This window comes from Rattus rattus, chromosome 17 (assembly GCF_011064425.1).
Source record: "Rattus rattus isolate New Zealand chromosome 17, Rrattus_CSIRO_v1, whole genome shotgun sequence".
Lineage (NCBI taxonomy): Eukaryota > Metazoa > Chordata > Mammalia > Rodentia > Muridae > Rattus > Rattus rattus.
The window spans coordinates 8,116,610-8,139,479 of NC_046170.1; the positions used below are offsets into that span (position 1 = coordinate 8,116,610).

The 22,870-nt window shown below is 38.2% G+C and overlaps 1 pseudogene; it reads right to left on the reverse strand.

The window, feature by feature from the left end:
* Positions 1–13: 13 nt before the first annotated feature.
* Positions 14–22,870, reverse strand: part of LOC116886597 — a 28,156-nt pseudogene continuing 5,299 nt past the window's right edge.

A 22,870-nucleotide genomic window follows, 5' to 3' on the forward strand; every position in this document is an offset into this window, starting at 1 on the left:
ATTTTTCTCACAAGGCCATTTAACTGCTCTGTAAAAAGTAAGATGACATTAAAGACCCAACAGTGAAAATGGCAGAGGAAACTCTGAGCTTGTCTTAGCAGTTCTCAGTGGAGACAGGTATGCTGGGAGTAGCTTTCATCTGTCACCTGCCTCCCTGTGACCCAGCTGGCCTGAGTGGGTCTGAAGTGGGCCCTCGTCCTTGGGCCGAGGGTTCTCTTCTGTGGTTGTCTTCCCCTGGTCACAGTCGGTTCCACATCTCGTTCTCCTGCCTAAGTTGTTGGTTTTCAGTTTGGAGCCTCTCCACCTCAGCTCTTACACCGGTTGGCAGGGTTGCCTGCTGGGGCGTCCCTGCAGCTGCCGAACCCTCCTCCGAGTTTCCTGCTCAGCCTGAGACAGACTGATCTCTAAATCACACCGGATCTCTAGATCCAGGTAGTCTCACACCAGCTCCTCCTTGCTGCAGCCCTGAAGGCTCTCAGTGTGGTACCGCTCATAGGCCTCTGAGAAGTCCCTCTGCTGAAATTCCCCATGCGCTCGCCCTAGCCCATCACTGTCCCCTGCTTCATTCTCCCCACCGGAGTCCGCGTGGGAGGGCCCATGGAGCACATCGAGGTTAGGCTCCTCCAGGTCACGGTCATTCATAAGGAACTGGGTGGTGTTGTAGGGTGCCAGAGGCTGGCCTTTGGCAAACATCTCCTGGCGGACCCGAGAGGCCCTCTGGCTCTGCCTCTCATCCCGCTGTTGCTTCTCAGCCCAGCTCAGCTCCAAGTATGGCCGCCAGTGCCGCTTGCGTTTTGATGGCCGCCTACGGTGCTTCTTCCGGGCCAGCACCGCCTCCACTGAACAGCCCCCTGGGCTCTGGGTTCGAGAACCCCTAATGTTACAACTTGAGCCATCGCCGGCTGGGGCAGTCCCTTCATCCTCTGATTGAATCTCCCTTCCTGGTTGCAGAAGCAGGGAACCACCAAAGTCATGAGGCTCATTAAACCATAGCGCCTTACCATAAATAAAGAGGGAAAGGCAATTTGTATTTCTAACTTATAAATATGTTAGGGATTCCATTGTTGAGAAACAGAAGCCCAGTGATTCTGGAGGGACAAAGTCTGTGCTGAAACCACTTATTAGCAAATATTTCAGAGGAAAATGATTATGTCTGCTATTCCCAGCTTGGCTCAGTTCATGTAGGATTTCTCCTTGCTCCTTGTACATACATACACGTTAATTTTACAAATGTATTCATCATCAACTATAACTTATGCTTTGGCTGCAGTGAGATAGGAGGAAAATTCTAAATACATTAAATCCAATGAGTTTCTTGAAGATGTGAAATAATCATGCAAATCCTCTGAATAATCCCAGCACGTTCATCAGTTGCACCTCAGGATGCGTAGTTTTGCTAAGTAAGTGAAGGGAAACAGGAGAATCGCACAAAAGTCTGTAGACAACAGGATTCAATAGTGCAGAGTCTAAACGCTCAGCGTTAGGGTCACAAAGAGCCTTGTACTCACTCACAGATTGTTAGGGAAACCAGGGATGTTTTATGCAGGGGTGTCAGCTCAGTGGAGGGGATAAAACAGCTACATTTAACTTAGGACATCCTGCTCACTCTAAAGGCAGACCTCACTCACCTTCTGCTATCTGTAGAGTCAGATCTCACCCAAATCCTCCCAGAAGGTTTATCCCAAACTCTCCCTTCCTAGAGTGTGAACTTTCAATCCCTGTTAATAGAACCGGTCCTTAGGGGTGGTATGACCATGTTCCTTCTAAGTCTTCTGATCTCAGTGTTGTGTCAGTCAGAGGCCACACCAGATGCTAGGTACTATGCTATAAAAGTCATCTTCAAGGTCACACATACTTTGTAAAGGGAAAGGAGTTTCTATGTAGACACACCTTATGCTGCATTGTACACCTGGAATTCAAATGACTGTCACCTGGAAACTTTTCCATGACTTTTATTATGTTTAAGTATGCTGACAATAAGCCACCTGGCACCAGACTCTTGAGACCCGTGATCCAGCCTGGCAGACTAAGTCAGGTTGAACCAGATTTTCATTCTCACTGTTCCTGGTTCATTTTAACTCTAAACCATGACATCTGCAAGGAGCCCTCTAGCTCACATTTGAAGGCAAAGTTCCTAGTTTCATGCTTTTAATCACTCAAAAGCCATCGGGAAATTAGTTGACTTAAGGTATATGGAAATAACAAGAGTCATTCCTTATAGTGGTTTGTGAGGATCAGGTTAGATTTGTGTAGCAAATGCATGGAGGGGCACACAGAATGCTGTAAACACTCAATAATTCATGATTATTTTTCATACGAATATATAGTTTCTTTTTTTTTTCTAGGCTCTTTCAAATACTACTCAAAATAATTCTTTTGAAGGCCGGATCTAGTCCTTCAGTGAGAAAGTACCAAAGTCACCTTTAGATCACATATAAAAGGGTCCACTGGGGCAAAGAAGAAAATACTTCCCCGTGCTGTGGTTATTTCTATCAATGGGATAGTAAGAAGTGTTATCAAAACCAGATTGGTTTTCAAATAGAATTACATACTGCTGCTCATGTTAAAGCTGTTTCAGAGCTCTAACTTTCTGTGATGTTCTCTGTAAGAAAATAAACATAAATAAACACTTGTATGGGGGTGAGAAACCAGTCAATATAGAAGGCAAAATACAATGAACTGACTCCAACCAAGCTTTTACCTTAGCCTAAACATGAAATCTAGAAACATTATGTTTGGTTGCATAAAACAACATTCTCTGTCCTCTATTGTCGTTCTTCAAAGAGAAAATTCGTCCCGTGGATAGAAAAGATTGACCAGTGGGTAAGGACCCTTGTCAATAAGCCAGATGACCTGTGTTTGACCCCTGGGACCCACAAGGTGGAAAAAAAAGACTGACTCCTACAAGATTGAACTCTGACCTCCATATGCACACCATGGCACGCACGTACTTGAAAATTCCCCCACATGCACACATGGAATAATTCAAAGACAACAAAACCTTTTAAAAAGACTACTCTCTTCCTGAAAAACAGTATGTCAAACTTCTAAAAATTAGTACTAAAGGAATGAGCCTGATGTCACTCTGCTGTAATGGGCAAGAGTGTCATTATAGAAATGTCATTATAGAAATGAACCTTTAAGTTTCGAGGAAGAAGAAAACAACCAAAGAGAGTTGTGTGCCTGCTGTGGGTTCAGTTTGTGGTCAAAGAACACAGTCTCCTAAGATGAGTAATCAGAGATCATCTTAGCTATGAGTGTTTCCAAAAATTATATACCATGCCCATGCCTCAGTTTCCTCCTCTGAACATGAAGGATAGCACCTGACTCCTGTCTCCCAAATGTTCATGCAAAACATATTTTTTTTTTACCTAAGGTAAAACTCAAACCTGAGCATTAACTTTTTTCTGTGTTTGTTTTTGTTTTTTGGAGACATGGTTTCTCTGTGTAACAGCTCTGGATGTCCAGGATTACATTAGACTGGCTATGAACTTTCAGAAATCTGTCTGCCTCTGCCTCCCAAGTGCAAGGATAAAAGGCAATCATGACCACAACTGAGAGAAATTTTAAAGAATAACTTATATAAACAAACAAACGAATAGAGTAGAGTCTGAGAGACATTCAGATTTAATGAAAATTCAAGACATAATTTGAATTTGAATACTACTCCACAGAAGTCTTAGTGCCAACACCTGGATCATTTAGGTCTCGACTCTGCTCATTAAATTCACTGAGGAACACATGACAGTGAAGCAAAATCAACCGTTCAATCAATCAACGCCTGGAAACTCTTTCTAATAGTCATTAATCCTCACGTGAATTAGAGTATGTGTGCGTGTGAAAAGCATTGAAACCAAAATTTTGTTCTTGGATATGTGCATGTGTATTACCTGTCAGTATTAAATAAGTGTGATTTTGGCCCAGATCCCAGAGTCTCCGACTTAGTACATCTTTAATGCAATAAGACATTTTGGATGGAACAGTTACAAATGGAATGCAGCTGCTGTTGTCTGGGTTTATACTTTGAGGACTAGTGCTTCAGATGTGACAATTCTTCAGTACTCTTTTGAAAAGCTTCCTCTTCAAGTATTCTAAATTTGATTGCTTTAGTGCCTTCAAGGTTTTCTTAGGTAAACACAAAGCCTTTGATATCTATAAATAAAAAATAGATATATGCATTACATAAGATGTGTCCAGTAACCAGATTTCCCTTTCACCCTCTCTTATTTACCCAGGAGAAGTGATTGCATTTATTTGGTAAACTTGCTTTTATGTCCTACTAATCATCTTGCACTGATTGTTTACAAATCATCTTATCACCATGGACACATATGTAGAGACACAGAGATGTTTGTGATTTCATATTAGAGAAGAAAATTGCATGGGGTTGAACAGTGATGTCTAATGTATCCAGAGGAGAAAGACTTGGTCAGAGACGTTGACTCTACATGACAGAGAATAATACAAATAGTTCAGTTAGAATACAGCATTACATCTCACTTCTGATGTAAAAGCAAGAATCCTAATGCACACAACTATCAGTCTTAAATGTATACCTGACATAAATGACTCAGAAATGACTTAAATATAATTGCTACATTGAAATATACATACATATATATGACAATGAAAATTCAAGACTGTTATCTTCAAAAGAGCTTTGGAAAGATATATGACAAACTTCTGCCTCTGGTGTCATCATTTATATTTGGATATTCTGTTGACAACAGTAGGGTGGTAATAAACACTTAAGGATTAAAATAAAATATCCTTTCAAAAATGCGTCACAACTACTGCCTTTGCCATTCTCTAGTGCCATGGAGCTGAACTTTATGATGCCTTCTCAAACTCCCACTGCGATATGTTAAAATGGCAATAATGATAACTAACTTGTAAGACTATCAATAATTTAAAAGATCATAAAAATGTATAAATAACATAATGATAACATAAAATAGTGCATATATAAAATGCCATAGCTATTATCAAATACTATTGTTGCAAGTTTATTATTTCAGATATCATAGAAATGAGCAAATAATTATTTTCATGTACAAAGTGTAATAGAGAAAACATTTGCTACCATGTTAAGGCAATATATAGGGATAATCTTTTCTAATGGCATGGATTTATTTCCAGTTATTGAGTTTCACAGAAAAATACAGCTTTTATTTTAAGCACAGGGCTGGGAAGGACCAAGATTGATTTATTCAACAAGAGACACAAAGTGAGCAAGCCAGAAGAGAGAAAAGCGTAGATGGAGTTGTCAGCAATAGTTCCCATTCTCTGAGACTCATTTTTCTAATATGATAATTGCTATTTATTTTATAGGTTCGAACATGACATATCACCACTGAAACTGCTTCTAATGATGCTTTTATTATTAACCTCACTTTTCAATTCTTTATCGACCTTGGGCAAGACTATTTTCCTCTTCATAGCATCAATAGAAAAGCTGGTTCAACTTTGCTTTAAAAGAAATTAATCTCAAAGCTACTCCTACATTTTAAAAGGACCTTGTATGAGAATGTTAATAGCAGCTATTAGATATGGAGTCAGCCCTTCCCTAAGAGGGAAACAGAAGTGCAGGCTTAGCGTCATTTCATAAAGAAATGGATAGTATAGCTGTGCAGTGCTGCTGCTGCAGACAGAGAAACTTGCTGCAGACTGAGCACTGAAAGGACTGACATCCTAGCTCCCAATTCTCTTGCTGAATAAACTTGGGTAAATTCTACACTACTCTGACTCAACTTTTAGGGAAAATGTAAACATGAACCTATATATCATGTCAGGTCTTTGTTGACAACAGTAGTGTGGTGATAAACACTTAGGATTCACATGATATATTCCTTCAACAGTGTCTTTAAAAAGTCGTTGCCACTCTCTAGCACTAGGAAGTGGACATCATGATACCTTGTCAATGTTCTCCTTCTGTTTAAAGACTCACATATAAATGGAGGAAAGGGAGAGGGCAGGGAAGTAGGGTTCAGGCAGAGATAGGTGGAGGGATGAAATAACAGGTGGAATAGCCAGTGGAAAAAAAAAGGAACCATGAATGACAGAGCCAGTCAGAAAGAAAAATCAAAATATCACCCCTGCAGACTACAACAGAATATTTTTAATTAGGATATCAGAGCCTGGATTCCTTTTCCATGCTAATATTGTACACAGGTATCCTATCATGAAGTTTATCAGGAAAAAGACCACACACTTTAATTTTATTTTCCAGAGACAGAGACCCACAGAGGACATTGATCAAATGCTTTCAATGTCTGATCCAAGAAGTTCACTTCCACTTAATCATCTGAATCTCTTGCAAGATAAACAGTAAGAGTTTCAGTATTGAAATTTTCAAGTCAGCATTTCCATTGTTGATATGAACCTGCCTGGTTTTTCAGGGCTTGTAGAAGTCAAATTCGTGAGGATAAATATATTTGCTTTTAGACTCTGTTCAGTAAATACTGCGAGATTCTGTATCACAGCTCACAGTAAGGCTAGACCATCTTCTAGCATACCACAATGTCCCACACTGTGTGCCTGACGAGGCTTTACAACTTGTATTACTGTCTTTTGAATGAAAAGCACCTTATGCTCACACAGGCTCCTTTCAAATAAAACCACATGCAGAACTTGTGGAGCTCGAGTGACACTCTAGGCAATTAAGATCTCAAGAGTCTAGGAAGGATGCAGAGATTTTCAAAAATAATTTCCACTGTGGCAGGATTGCATATTGATTGAAGTTACAGTGTCACTCAGAAAGTTTGTAAGTCTTTTTAAGAATGGCATTAAGCAATGACGGATAATTGACGGGGACAGACACTTCAACAGAGGTTGACAGAAGGACTGGAATGCTACAACAAGAGAAGAAAAATAATGCAGTGAGAGACATGAAGACTTTCTTTTCCTCCCTGTATTCTGAAATATTGTTGTCAATATAATCATTCTCTTTCATTTGTTAAAACACAAAGCACATTTAGTATTTCCTTCTAAGGGCTCAAATAGTAATTACTATTCTTTGCATTTAATCTATAATACCTTAACTTAATAAGACAGTTTAGAAAATTGAGCATATGGTGCCATGTGCAGAACAGAACTAGAAACACAGGAGAAATGTGATGGTGGTTGCCTGTTTTGAATCTACAGAAGCCACAAAGTAGAGAGCTTCAAGTTTTCTTTCCTTGAAAATCTCAGAAGTTGGTTTTCCAACCCATTTCTAATAAGACAACAGTATGGACGTCAATAGCATAACCAGATACCATTAGAATCAGATCTTGAAAGTAAAGGATACATAAGCGTACACTCTGTAGCTTCTCTAGACAAGGGGATTGGTTACCCTCTTACTTAGTGATTACATGATTTAGGATTGAAGAATGGTCTACATAAGAGATATTTCCATAAAAGAGAATATCCATTATAATGGAAAAATAGGCTTTTCTGACCAATATCTTAGTTTTATTGAGAAGCAAAAATAATTGATCAAATATAAGCTATGTAAATTTATATGCTGTGTTACATGAATTCTGCTTCATTTCAGTGTAGTTGATGCTAGCTGAACTTAGAATGTGCCTATAATGTTCCTGGGATGAGGCATGAAGAAACACTCTTATATTTAATTACCTGTCCATAAGAGTTATCCCATGAACTATAACCTCATGGACCACAAAGAAAGACATGTCCCCCTCTCTTCAGCATTGTGAAGATAAAAATAAAATAACAGCCTGTAGCATGTACAAAGCTTGTAAATGACCCTTCAAAATATTTAAAGCAACATATTTATAAGAGAACAAAGCCTGTGGAACAAATAGATTTTCTAAGGCCTTGAAATTTACTAAGGTAAGAAGAGGAAGGATGTCCCATGAGAATGTTTGCAGGTATTTCATTCCTTTGGCATGTGATTCCCTTATTCACAAGGGACAGTGGACTGCAAGGTTTTGGTAAGTGTTCTTGGATGTCTCCCATTGCCTGTTGTTCACTGCCGTGTCCATGAGTGCTACAAGCATTTTATGAAGCAGAGAAGTATATCATTGCAAACATGAGTTTGTTTGGGGCTATATTTCACCAGCACCACGCTCTCTTGTGAGAGATACTTAATAAAGTCAGCTCTTGGAATCAGGTGTCAGGCTTCCAAATCTAAATTTTGTAGTTGCCAGTTCTGTGACCTTGAAAATGTTTTTCCTTTGGACCTTTTCTTTCTTTTTTTTTTAGATTAATAATGCTTCTCAGGATGCCTTATTTTGCATTTACATGAAATGCCATCTGAGAACAATATGAAATATGGAAATAAAGGCTATTTTTTATAAAATCTAAAAATACTATACAATGCAACATACTGCTATGCTATTTGAGAAAGAATAAATCACACACTTGTCCATATATGAACTAAATAGCAGTTATAGAGGAAAAGCATTTTGCCAGAGATTAGAATGACAGTTAAGGACATAATGTCCAGAGTTAGAATGTAATTTCTGCCTCTGTATTTATAGATCACCATGCGTTCTCTTAAACATATAAAACAAATCAGATCTCATGTGCTATTTCTATATAATTTAGTACAGGAAAAACTCAGTGTCTATTTTATTGGTTTCTTTTGCATTATTTTGACCAAGTTTCTAAGGGAGTAAAGGCTGTTTTTTTTTTCTTTTTTTGCTTTGTGGTTTTGGTGTGTCACAAGGCATTATTATGGGTAATTGGTAGTGATAAAAAGATGCCTGCGATGCCTGGAGGATCAGGTTGATGCTTGCTCACATGGCGGCAGACACAAAGCAGATCTAACCAAACTAGAGGGAGGGGTAGGTAAAATAACAAAGAGCCATAAAGAGTGAGTGGCCTTCTGACTGCCTGACTCTATCTCTTAAAGGCCCTTACATTGTTCACAGAACACATAATGTGACTGGTCAGCTAAATGAATGCACACACACTGAGCCTAAGGTGTCACAGTCAGCATTTGGTGATGAGGACGATGGTGAAGGTGATGACAACTATTTATGTCATGTGCATCAACTGGTAATCAACCCATGTCCCTCAAGTCTTATATCACTGCAGAGTATTGATGAATTTTGTCCCATCAAACTTAACAGGTGTCTAGCCCATAGTAGGATCCAAATATACATGCGTGCAGTAATCAATTTTTGAAAGGAGGAATAATACTTAACCTAGCTTTTCTCTCACTAGTAACTTTTCAATTAGCTTGCATTACTATATTTAGAATGTCTGCACATCGAGAGCACAGTGCTAGCTTTGCGCCCTGGAGTCAATCTTAATTTACTGAAACAAATGAGAAGATCGGATAAATATGCAAGTATATTTTTGAGACAGCAACTGAAAATGTAATTATAAGTCACTAGACATTTAATTTTATGTTGCACATGTGGTATTTGAGTGAACTTATTTGTTAAGACTATTCTCTTAAGAATTTTCAAATGTTTTTCCATTTGGCTTAGATTAATTTCATGGTCTTATTACCAGAAAAAAATCCATTTCATATATGGTCAAGTTTTAGTGAAACATCTTTTATCAGATTTGTTTAAAAAATATAATGAATTCACATTTTTATTGCAGTTTATCACCATAGAATTGTCTTGAAGAAATTAGAATTTAGTTTCACATGATAGAGAAAACTCTTCCTAGACAATTCTGTTGCATATTATTTCCCTCCACATGATAATACACAGTGGGGTCTGATAAGTGTACCCAGCTTGAGCCATTTGCCTGAGATTATCCAGGTTATAGCTCTGAAATCATTACATTCAGAAAAAATACATTCAAATAATAATGTAAAGGAAACAGTAAAATTTATATAGTGTAGAGGAATTTGGGCATCTGTGTACAATGTGTAGTATACAGTATACTATACTTAGAGACATCGTTGTTAGCCATGAATCCTGGGGATGGTTAGCTTCCAGTGACTTGATGGGTACTGCTTAATGCCTGACCTTACAGATCATGGACCCCATGATACAGTATTATCTGGTCCTAATTGTGAACAGAGCTACTCAGAAGGATCTTCTAAAACATTCTGTGTCACTACCTATGTATGCTGTCTGGATAAGCTGGAATCATTTCATACTCAAAGAAGCATCAGTCCTTCTCACTACTTAAACATTGTGTTATAAAATCAACATCCACTTTTGTCTTAACATATCACTATGAAAATTGATAAAACAAAAGCTTATAGTCATGATGTAGTCTTTTTTAGGTCGTTGCTTGTCACCTGGATAAAGAATCCAACAGTGCTTTCCCTCTTAGTTCAGACCTAGACTCATCAGATCCTGATAGAACAAATTCTGGCATGCTCAGTTATTCACCATTTTAAAATGGGAATAGGTAGATGAATGTATACTTAGTTTTCTAAGAACACATAAATCCTTAGTTCTATTGCATTGAAGAATAGATGGGAATAATGATAATGTAACATTTCTTTTAATAAAGCTAGAAAACTTGGAATTTTCATAATTAGCAAAAGGCAAGCATTTGAGAAGATAGACAGCCATACTCAAATTTGGTCTGTACATAATATACTCATGTATTGAAGTAGCTGCACACGTCTGCATTTTCTGTGTGTATGGATGCGTATGGAAGAGGGTGGTTAGTGTTCAGTACTTTTTATGGTGTTCTACATTTTTTTAAGGTAGGGTCTCTCCTTGAAATGACTCTCATCAATTTTGCTAGGTTGGATGGCCAGAAAACCTTAAGATCTACATTCACCAGCCTACCTAGTGCTGGTTGAGGTTACAAGTGCCTACTATCCAACCTGTCTTTATTCGTGAGTGACGGGGATCTGAACTCCAGTTCTCCAGATTGTTCAATACGCATTTTACCAACTGATTTATCTCCTCAAAACTACCTGTCAGTTTCCACTTCAATAATGTATTCATAGGGGGCTAAAGAGACACAGAAGTAGATAAGAGTACTCACAGTGCTTCCAGAGGACCAAAGTTCAAATCCAAGTTCACAGGCCCAAGGGCCTCTCCTCCAACTGATGCCCTACAAGGCTATCCTTTGCTACATATGAACCTGGAGACATGGGTTGCTCCATGTTTACTCTTTGGTTGGGAATTTAGTCCCTGGGAGCTCTGGGATGGCTGGTTGGTTGGTATTGTTGTACTTCCTGTGGGGTTTCAAATCCCTTCAGCTCCTTCAGTCATTTCTCTAACTCCTCCATTGGGAACCCTGTTCTCAGCCCAATGCTTGGCTACAAACATCCACCTCTGTATTTGTCAGCTTCTGGCAAAGCCTCCCAGGAGACAGCTATATCAGGCTCCTGTCATCATGCACTTCTTTGCATCTGGGTTTGATGGCTGTATAAGGATCCCTAGATGGGGGAGTCTTTGTACGGCCTTTCCTTCAGTCTCTGCTCTATATGTTGTCTCCAAATATCCTCCTATGAATATTTTTGTCCCCCTTCTAAGAAGGACTGAAGCATCCAGTTTGGTTGTCCTTCTTCTTGAGCTTCATGTGGTCTGTGGATTGTATCTTGGGTAATTCGAGCTTTTGGACTAATAGCCACTTCTCAGTGAGTGCATACCATATTTTTTTTTTTTTTTATTATTGGGTTACCTCAACCAGGTTGATATTTTCTAGTTCCATCCATTTACCTAAAAATTTCATGAAGTCATAGTTCTTAATGACTAAGTAGTACTTCATTGTGTAAATGTGCCACATTCTCTGTATCCATTCCTCTGTTGAAGGACATCGGAGTTCTCTCCAGCTTCTGGCTATTATAAATAGGGGTGCCATGAACAAAGTAGAGCGTGTTGGAATATCTTTTGGGTATATTTCCTGGAGTGCTATAACTGGGTCCTCAGTACTGTGTCCAGTTTTCTGATGAACTGCCAGACTGATTTCCAGGCTGGGAAACAACACTCTTCACAATAGTCACAAGTAATATAAAATACCTAGGTTTGACTCCAAGCAAGTGAAAGATCTCTGTGACCAGAACTTCAAGACTTTGAAGAAAGAAATCAAGGAAGATCTCAGAAGATGGAAAGATGTCCCATGCTAATGGATTGGCATCTTGGTGAAGGCAATCTATAGATTCAATGAAATCCCCATCAAAATTCCAACTCAATTGTTCATTGAGTTAGAAAGAGCAATTTGTAAATTCATTTGGAATAACAAAAACCCAGGATAACAAAATCTATTCTCAACAAAAAGGAACTTCTGGGGGAATCGCCATCCCTAACCTCAAGTTGTATTATAGAACAATAGTGATTAAAAACTGTATGATATTTGTACAAATGCAGGCAAGTAGATCAGTGGAATAGAATTGAAGTTCCAGAAATGAGCCTACATACCTATGGTCACTTGATCTTTGACAAAGGAGCTAAAACCATCCAGTAGAAAAAAAGACAGCATTTTCATCAAATAGTGCTGGTTTACCTGGTGGTCAGCATGTAGAAGAATGCAAATCAATCCATTGTTTATATTTTTGGTAATTGTCAATTTCAATTGTTTTTCCTTTTTTAATTGGATATCTTTTATTTACATTCCAAATGTTATCCCCTTTCCTGGTTTCCCCTCCAGAAATCTGTTACCTCCCCCTATGAGGATTGTCCTCCACCCACCCACCCACTCCCTCCTACCTCCTCTCTCTGATATTCCTTACACTGTGGCATTGAGCCTTGACAGAACCAAGGGCTTCACCTCCCAGTGATACCCGACAAGGCCATCCTCTGCTACATATGTGGCTAGAGGCATATGTACATCCCTGTGTACCCTTGGGATGGTGGTTTAGTCCCTGGGAGCTCTGGGTGGTTCTGGTTGGTTGATATTGCTATTCTTCTCATGGGGTTACATATCGCCTTGTACAAAGCTCAAATCCATGTGGATCATGAACCTCCACATAAAACCAGATACACTGAAACTAATAGAAGAGAAAGTGGGGAAGAGCCTCAAACACTTTGGCTCTGGCAAAATTTTCCTGAACAAAATACCAGTGGCTTATGCTCTAAGATCAACAATAGATAAATGGAACCTCATAAAATTGCAAAGCTTCTGGAAAGGCAAAAGACACTGTCGATAGGACAAAAAATAGCAACCAACTTATTGGGAAAAGATCTTTACCAATCCTAGGTCTGATAGAGGCCTGATATCCAATATATAAAAAGAACTCAAGAAGTCTAGAGAACCAAGTAACCCTATTAAATATGGGGTACAGAGCTAAACAAAGAATTCTCAACTGAGGAGTATTGAATGGCTGCAAAACACCTAAAGAAATGTTCAGCATCCTTAGTCATCAGAGAAATGCAAATTAAAACAGTCCTGAGATTCCACTTCCCATCTACTAAAAATGGCTGAAATAAATATCGCAGGTGTAGGGGTTGGGGATTTAGCTCAGTGGTAGAGCACTTGCCTAGCTCTACCCTGGGTTCGGTCCCCAGCTCTGAAAAAAAGAAAAAAGAAAAAAAAATCGCAGGTGTCATCAGATGCTGGCGAGGATGAGGATAAATAGCAACACTCCTCCACTGTTGGTGGGATTGCAAGCTGGTGAAACTAATATTCTTAATATATTCCGATGTTCCTCTTTGCTATGTCTCCAAGTCTACGAAGAGAGTTGGAACCATCCCTGCTTGGCACACAGGCTTCTATTTCCCATCTGATAACGATACTGTTTTTGACTTATTCAAGTCTATATTTATCATGGGTCAATTTATCTGGCACAGTGGTACTTAGTTAATGAAGAGGTAAAACGTCTCTGAAGAATCAGTTTACATTTGAGCCTGTCTAAAGAATTACTTCGACTTCAGAGAAACCTGAATGTTTCCAGCAATGTAATCTTCTGTCTACTTTTCTCTTTGCCGAATCCCCCACAATAACTTATCCCTGAATGTATTTTTCAATAAACATTCTCTGTCCAAATTTGCATCATACAATCTCCTTCCAGGGATCACAGTCTCTGCTGCTCAATGAACCATTTCCAAGACTATTGTATTTTACATTTTTCTACACTTTGGTTGTGTTCCTAAATGCTTAATCTTGCCCCATTGTCAAGTGTATTATATTTCAATTTGATTTTTTGTGCAGGATGTTGACTATGAAAATAAAAGAATAATCCCTGAAAGTAATATATAAAACTGGGTATATCTTACTATGAAACCTTCAGAGTAACTGAATAGTAAAAGGTGAGCATATCAGTCACACACTAACAGGATACACAGACAACTATTAATGTTCAGTGATCTCTACATGTGGCTCTCCTGGTAAAAATATATATATATATATATATATATATATATATATATATATATATATGTGTGTGTGTGTGTGTGTGTGTGTGTGTGTATTCTAACTTACAAGTAAGATTATAAATTCTATTTTAATTAACAAAAGTCTTGTGATATTATCAATACTTTTTTTTTCATGTAACTAAAAATGTCTAATGATCTTCAAGGCTGTTGGTCCTTAAATGTTTTCACAATCTCTCCCTATTCCACTTGCCTCCACATATACCATGTCCAAATACTCATCCAAACACCTACCATCCTGTCCCATGAATCATAAACACCTTTCTCCCTTTCAATCTCTGATTTTGGAGCACAAACCTGATCTCTGCCTGGCACTTGAGAACAGCTCTGCCCTATCAATCATCTCAAAGACTGGATGACTAGGCAGGAACTACTAACTTCCTGACTTTTTATCTTATTTTAAGGTGTCAAAAGTGGAATTAATGGGCCCCAGAAAGATGTTGTTCATAAAAAAAATCCTAGATATAGGAAATGAAGTGTACAATCCAAAGTTGAGGCATTTGCTCTCCATGCAACCAGTAAGGTATATTGATTGAAAGAACCTAAATGAAGTGGAGAAAAAAAATGACTTACATAAAAGGAGCCTTATGAATTACACATAAATATCACCCAATCCTAGATCTTCCATTTCAAAATTCTGTGAAGGCACGAACAAATCTTGAGTGTGTATAATCTGAATGAACAAGAGATTCCTCCATATAAACTCCTGAGAAGATGGATAGACTGCTCAGATTCATGTCCAAGCCATCATTCCCTCCCACTGACTTATACTTGGTATCTCCTGTAGAGCCAGAAACTCAGTCGGGAGAAGTGTGGCATTCTACTCGGAATTAAAATACCAAACCCTCTTCTCTATCTGAATTTGAAAGAGACGACAGTTCTGAGTTAAGTGTGAGAGAAAGGCCTGTCTGGCTATCATTTCAGACTCTTACCTGGGGTTTATATCTCAAAGAAAAAAATGACTGGAGTATACAGTGCATCCGTGTATTGTGGGTGTAATTTCAGAGTGAAGACAAACACAAGAAGATGGGCATTAAGTAATAATAATGCAGATGTGTGGATTTTTCAGAATGTAGGGCACTTACACAGTTGTAAAAAAACAGAAAAAGCTCCTTATATAGATTTACATTTTTCCTTAGAATATGCCTTTTCTGAGTAGCAATTTGCTAATGTGAGTTTTTAGTATTTTAAGTGATTCACCTCTTCTACAACTGTGCTGATAATTTGTGTGGACCTCCCATTGCTAAACCTATAATGGAATACCTCACAAAGAAATCCTCTTATACTTTTAATTGGCTTGTAATTTTGTCTAGGTTTTGGTATTATAGTACTGTCTCGTCATAGAGAAGTCTTTTTGAAAACATAAAGGTGTGACAAGACCCAATCTTGAAGTTAATGCACAGTCTATGATGCCCAAGAGCATATATGAGAGATATAGCTTGTCCTCAGTTAGTTAGATAACTCAACGAACAAAATAAAAATCAAATAAATCCAGCCAAATCTTTGTTGTTTCTTGTGTCTTTTTACTTACTACACTGAAAGCGAAAGACGTACTTTATACTGATGCATCATATCAATCATTTAAAAATTTTTAAATGTATGTTCATTTTACTCTACATTGGATCGTAGTCTGAACATGTTTTAACTTTCTTTTAATGGTGGCTATTTATTGACAGAAAAAATTGTTATCAGGCAAATATAAAAATCAAGAGAAAGGCTACTCAATGAGTTATCAAGGTCATTGATGATTAGGACATGAATCAGGGTACTAATTGGAGTATGAGGATTAGTGCGTTGAAAACATTTTTAGAACATAGCACGTGAAAGTTTTATACTCTAAGGATTCATCAAATTCTAAAATACATGCATCTCTGCAGGGCAAAAAGAGGGGGGGGGGAAAGAGCATAAGATTGGCAGGAAAGGAAGTGTGGATTTTTCCAGTTCTCAGTCCTATACTCAACTCAGGGCAGGATACGTAGGATTCCATCAGTGTCACAGTTCTGTCTAGTCTGAGTAGATCCTGACAGTGACAAGTGTCACCTGTGAGTGGGGTGGATGCCTAACGCTGAAGAGCAAATTGCATAGCCAATGAATGCAAAGCACCCCAAGACAAACCTCTCTCCCGACAGACACTCTTGATAATGTGGGTACGATGGGAAGCCTGGTGCCTGAGATTCACCTGGATGCATTGTCTAGGGAAGAGAAATACGCCTGCATCGTAACCAGTTTACACGCAGCCTTGGTCATTTTCCAAGTCTTGGCATTATGATGCATGTATTTGATACATTGCTGGCAGTATTTTACACACTGTTTTATTAGTGACCAGGCAGAGGAGAAGGTGACCAGGCAAAGGAGAATACTGGGATACAGATGGTGAAGCTGAGTTTGTTAAAAGACAAACGGGCCAGTCCAGCTGCCCTGTTCTTGAACACTAGGGAACGTTGAAGGGATTCATTTTAAATGCTCCTCTTAGCATTTGGAGCAAACATCTTTCATTATCATGAAAGACAGACTCTGTGCCATTGGAACTGAAGGACATTTCCCCACAAACCATTTTTCCTCCACCCATTTCTTGATCTTCAGCACTGTATTACATGATAAGGCAACATTTTTATGAACAACGTAAGTGTCTGTGATCCGCTCTCCTTTAAAATTAGTTTCTCCCCAAATATCTGTTATTCCAGTTGCTAAATTACTTCACGCCATGCTCCAAGTCTTATATAGTGTAATACAAGCAAATGGGAACAGCGCTGCACAGCATTAACTGCCACATATTCTCTGACACTCCAGTAGCTGAGTGAGAGCCGAAACCATGTGCTTCCTCAGGTTCCTTGATGTCCTGGTTGCCAAGTGAGCACAACTCAAGAGAAACTGGTTTGCCAAGTGTCAGGGCCGTGTTTATGTTTCTATCCTTCTCTGTGAGTCAAGTGCACAGTGCTCTTACCTGGAATGATATCACTGACAGTGAGAACCACCATGACAACTTGTGTAATTACTGCAGCACCAGTAACTGGGTCATCAAATATTTATATAACTGTGCTAGCTCTTTCAGAAAAGCCGGTTTTCCTGGAACCATTGCTCTCCACTACGTAGTTAAGTCAGATACGGCATTCCTAAGAACCCAAGCGTGAGAAAGCCCAGATGTCTAGAAAGATTTTACTTACAGGTCACTGAGAATGCACCAAAGAGTATCTATCTACCCGGGTGAGCAAGTGTCTTGCAAGTTTGTCCACTAACACCTACTTTTCCTTGTCAACTAAGATACTCCATCTCCTCCTTCACCACTGAGAGGCATTAGGTAAGAGAGTTAGGGCTTTATGGCAACGTGAAAACAAAAATAGAGAATATCAAAACCAACACAATTGTATTGTAGCCCATATGTTTGAAGTATCTATTTATATCCTGTTATATATCACATCCAGCATAAAAATGTTATCCAAACGTCAGCACTCAATTGCTCAGGCATTGAACCCAAGGGATTAAATTGCTGCTTCTGCTTTAACACTGTGAGTAGTTTTGTTGCTCATAGCTTCCACCCCCAAGCCCCACTGGGGATTGTAAGTAGGAATTAAAAAAAAAAACTTGTGGGAAGAGACAGGGATATACCATGAGTGACTGAGGAGGGAGGGGATAATAAAGAGCTCATGCAGAGAACAATGCCATTTTACCAGGTTCTGTAGGACCATATTACTGCTACAGCATAAAGTCAAAGGAAGCCTGATTCAAACTTCTCATTAGGAGGGCAATGCTCAAAGTCCTACAAGTATTTACTTAAGAAAGGGCAATAAGGTTATTGCATTCTTAGCATTAAATTAAAACGCTGTCTGCTAGGGTATTAAAAAGTCCCCTACCACCATTGTACCATGAAGGCAATGGGCCATTAGCCTTCATTAGTAAATCGGAGCCTTGGATAACCCTGTTTTCTGTCTGACTTTAAAGACTAAGATACAGTCCATGCCACTTAATCCGGACCCAGGTAATAAGCACATCTTAATTAAGATGCCCTGCTGGGAACCAATTTAATGCAATATATATAATAGCGTTTCAATTCTGCTTTGGCATCTTCGTGCTGGATAATAGGGGTGGCAGCCGAAGCTTTATGTCACTAATTTCACGAACTAAATAGAATCTCAGTGTCTCAGCATGAGTATTTTGAAAGCTTGGAGTAGAAAAAAAAATGAAATAGCATCAACTGTTTTAGAATGGTGTTAAGGGAACAGCTTTTAAACTCCTTTTCATCAGTGTCTCATTTTTAGAAGCAATGTTTAAGTGCACTGATAATAGCATCAATTGATCTCTTCTTCCTTTGTGCAGAGGCTTTGTAGTTTGCTCAATATTTCTTGAATTAGAAAAAAAAATGTTGTTTTACCCTAAATTCTCATTTTTGATATGTGTTACAGAGAAAGATCTGACTGACACACCGAATTCGAAGAACAAACGTGGAAATGTTTAATAAACTTAACAGGCTAAGTCGTTTTAATGTTTTGCTTGTTTAGTTTATGACAATAGAGTTGGTCGATTTGTCCAAAACAAAGGGAATCAACTACTTATTCCTCAACCTCTCTGCCTATGCCGCAAGTTGTCTGTCACTTCTTATCACCTGCTAATTCATTTATTCAGTTACTCGTTCATTTCACAAAATACTGCATATTTATACACTATTAGTATGGGATATTAACAAGTTAGCAAGTCACAACGCTGTGTGCATTACAGGTGACGAGCTCGGCAGGAACAAAGAAAACTAGCAGGGACTACGACAAGAGCACCAGGCTGCTACAGGAGTTAGTATGAGATCCAGTCAGAACGTGAGTGATTCAATTCATTCTCAGAAAATAGATTGAGCCGAACAACATAAAGAGGCTAAAAGGGTATTGTGTTTTAAATTTTTATTTTAAAATCTTTTTCTTTATTCTTTTTCTTTATTCTTCTCTCATCCAGAATGCAGGTTCCCCTCCCTTCACTCCTTCCAGTTTCTCACCCTCCTCATTTCTTCCCCATATCCACTGTTCTTACTCTCTAATAAGTTAGTTTTAATTCAGAGCATCTTTTAATTCAGTATATCCTTCAAAGCATAGCACTTCATCAGCAAAATAATATTTCCTACAGATTTTTTTATTATAGCCTGACACCATGAGCTTTTTGGAAATCTATGTCACATAGGCACACCGATGTATGCCTGTTTCTGTTGCTGTTGTTTCCTAAGCAAAACTGTATCCTAACAATCTTTTAGATTTTTTTTACCCTCTTAGGTAAGAAAGGTGGAGACTGACTGATTATGGCAGTGTATTTTCATTACACACTCAGAAATGTGATGGCCTAAATGAAACCACACAAAGAAAGCACACAACCGGGCAGTCTATGTAGTGATGAATTTTAAGACTAAAAGAATCCTTCACTTGTTTTGATAGACATTGCAAGGGAGCTCTCAGCAGGGAACTCTAATAAATGAAAACCTTGATTTTAATCATGTCATATTTTGGGGACACATGGTAGGTACATTAAATGGCTATGTATAATTCAATTAGCTATTTGACAATCCATTTATTATATTTATGTACCTATTTAATGATATTTAACACAAAAATTTCCATTTTCTCATATACTTCAAATTACATATCTTCAAATAAGTTGGTTGATTTCTATTTCATTCCGTCTCAAATTTGTAATTGTACCATCTTCTAAACCTCTTTTTTTTTTTTTTTTTTTTTTAGTTCTTTTTTTCGAACTGGGGACCAACCCAGGGCCTTGCGCCCTAGGCAAGCGCCTACCACTGAGCTAAATCCCCAACCCCTTGTACCTATCTTCTTAGGCCACTTATCAAGAAGTTATTTCAGGAATATATCTATTTTGTGTACTATCTTTGGTTAATTTATATTAGGACTAAAGTAAGTAAAAGTTGAGATATTGTTCACAGGAATGGAAAAGTGAGGTTCTTCTAGAGACTTTATTTCAAGCTTACCCCCATTTCACAGGTTGTGAAGAAGTATAAATAATAACCATAGATTTTGTATAGTATTTAAAATTTTAGCTTATTACTCATTTATTCTACTCAACTCAATGACGCATCTTTGAAGATACATCAAGGTATCTCAGTCTTAGATTGAAATTTTGAAATTCAAAATATTGAAAAGTTTATTTAAACGTGAGCAAATGAAATTTGAGCTTATTTCTTTCAAGTTCATATGACTCCAAATGACAAAAGACCGCCAACAGAAACTCTATGGAGAGTTGTGAGGGTGTGAAGCCTGACACTTTGCTAACTGTAGCTATAGACCATCTCTAAAACAACTGCATCATGAAAATTAAGATACAGCCATTGTTATATCCCAAATTCTTATTTTAAACATGATGTTTTATCATCAACCATTACGCTTTTCTGGAATGTTATTCATGATCACTGAGATAGTCTTGACCATTGCAATAATATTCCAAGATCGCTTTACTAACCATCCTGAATGGTGAACTTTGAGATTTCTGATCTTGTATCGGTACTCTTGTTCCCAGCAAAGCATGCAAAACAGGTGATGTAGCTGCTACTAAATGTTCCCACTTTATACTAAACGTGGTGGTTTTAGCTACAGGCTTATTACTCAGCAGCTCTTAAGCTAAACAAAAGAGGAACTGCTAAAGTCTCTGGACTTCTGGTCATGGTAGAATCCGCTTGGCAGCTTGATCCCTTCATGAACTGTTAATCATCTTTGCTGAATCTAGTGTTTGTGTGATAACCTAGGATTACACTTGGCAATGTATACTCGTTCACCTTATAAAAGTTACAGATGCGCTGTCAGATGGTACAATGCTAGGCTAGTTGTGGCAAGAGCAATTCATTAATATGTGAAAAATAAAAGTATGATTTTGTAGAAACAGTGAAGCTTATTGGTTATTAGAAAATAAGAAAGTTTACTCATATATTTTATAAAAAAACTAGAAAGACAGTAAGTTTTTATCATAAAGAGTCATAACTATTGACGATAGAAATATTCACTATTTTGACTTAATCTTTGTGTGTGAGTGTGTGATTGTACATGTGTGTGTGTTTCTGTGTATGTGTCACAAGGTACTTCACAGAAAGGGATAGTTTATTAGGTGACAATTGAAATTTAAGAAAACCAGCAGTCTTAATCAACCTCAACCATTGCCCATTGTTGAGATCTCTCAGACAATGGATCGCCAACCAGGCTCAACCAGGTGAGATGAGGCCCCCAATACATATACAGTAGAGGACCCCCAGGTCTGGGTTCAGTCAGAGAAGATGCACCTAACCCTCAAGAGACTGGAGGCTCCAGGAAGTTTAGAGGTCTAGTGGGGTATATGGGGTGGGGGACATCCTTCTGGAACCACTGGCAGGGTATGTAAGGGATGTGGAACTTTCAGAGGGGGAGAAGGGTGGACCAGGAGGGAAATAAAATCTGGAGTGTAAAAATAAATAAATAAAAATTAAAAAAAGAAAATCTAAATTTCAAATTCAATTTAAAATATAGTCATACATAGAATGAAGGAGTTACATACCCCTGAATTAGAAAGAGACAAAGAAAAACACTGGGTTGGAATTGAACACAGATATGTGTATGCCATGTTGAATCAAGATATTTGGGCAGACTTTCTGAGTTCTAGAGTGAGAGGACAGGGGAGATGGATGCCATTCCTTAGTAGCAGAGAGGCAGGCCAGGGAAGGACACTCGTAGGTAGCTTGAGGATAGTGAGTTGTGATCCTCCTTTAGCTAATCACTGTCCTGATGTGGAAAATGAACAAGCACTGAGCCAGTCATTGTAGATTTGGTTTCAGGGTGGATAGTGTGATGATGCCTCAGTGTTCTGGGAAGCACTGGAGATGACAGTTTTAATATGTGACTGAATACGTGCAAAGAAGGTGACTTTCCACTCTAAAACCATGTATGACTACTGTGCTCTGTCCTTTCTGTTATAGATGAGGAAATTCTTAGAGAGTTTGGGTGTTTTTCTAAATTCTTGAAGTTACTTAGGATGGTTCAAACATAAAGTTAAGTTTTATTGATATATTTTAGTGTTTTTTTTAAGTACACTGTCCAAAAATTAAAAAGGAAAGTTCAGAATCAATCAAATCAAGGGACATCAAAAATGAAAAAAATACAATAGGGAGTTTACAGACAATAACCTAAACAGGTATAGTTGACAGTTCATTGAAAATTTAATCTATCAAGACTCAACACTGTTTATGTATTTTTATTATATTTCCCACTGTGCCCATGTTCAGTTGTTTTGAAATTGAACAAGAAAAAAACAAATTCTCCTTCTTCTGTATCTCTTTTATTTTATTCCCTCTGTAACACTAAGACACTGATGTTTTCATGATTTTAATGGTTGGAACAGGCCGTATTGCTCTTTTTCTTACAGGCAGCATGGGACTTGAAATTTTACTATCACATAACTACTTTGGGAAAAAGGGAAATGAGCCTTTATGTTGGCTGATCCAGTCATCAAAACTTCAGAGTGACAGGGCGAAGTGTGTGTGGTGGGGAGCAGTGTGGGTGAAATTTCAAGACAGAATCCACAGGTATTATATAACTATATAAGGCTACTTCTTGAGATTGGCTTGAATAAAGGTAATTCCCCTCCCCTGGTTTTACCTCAGAATCAACTCATATTGC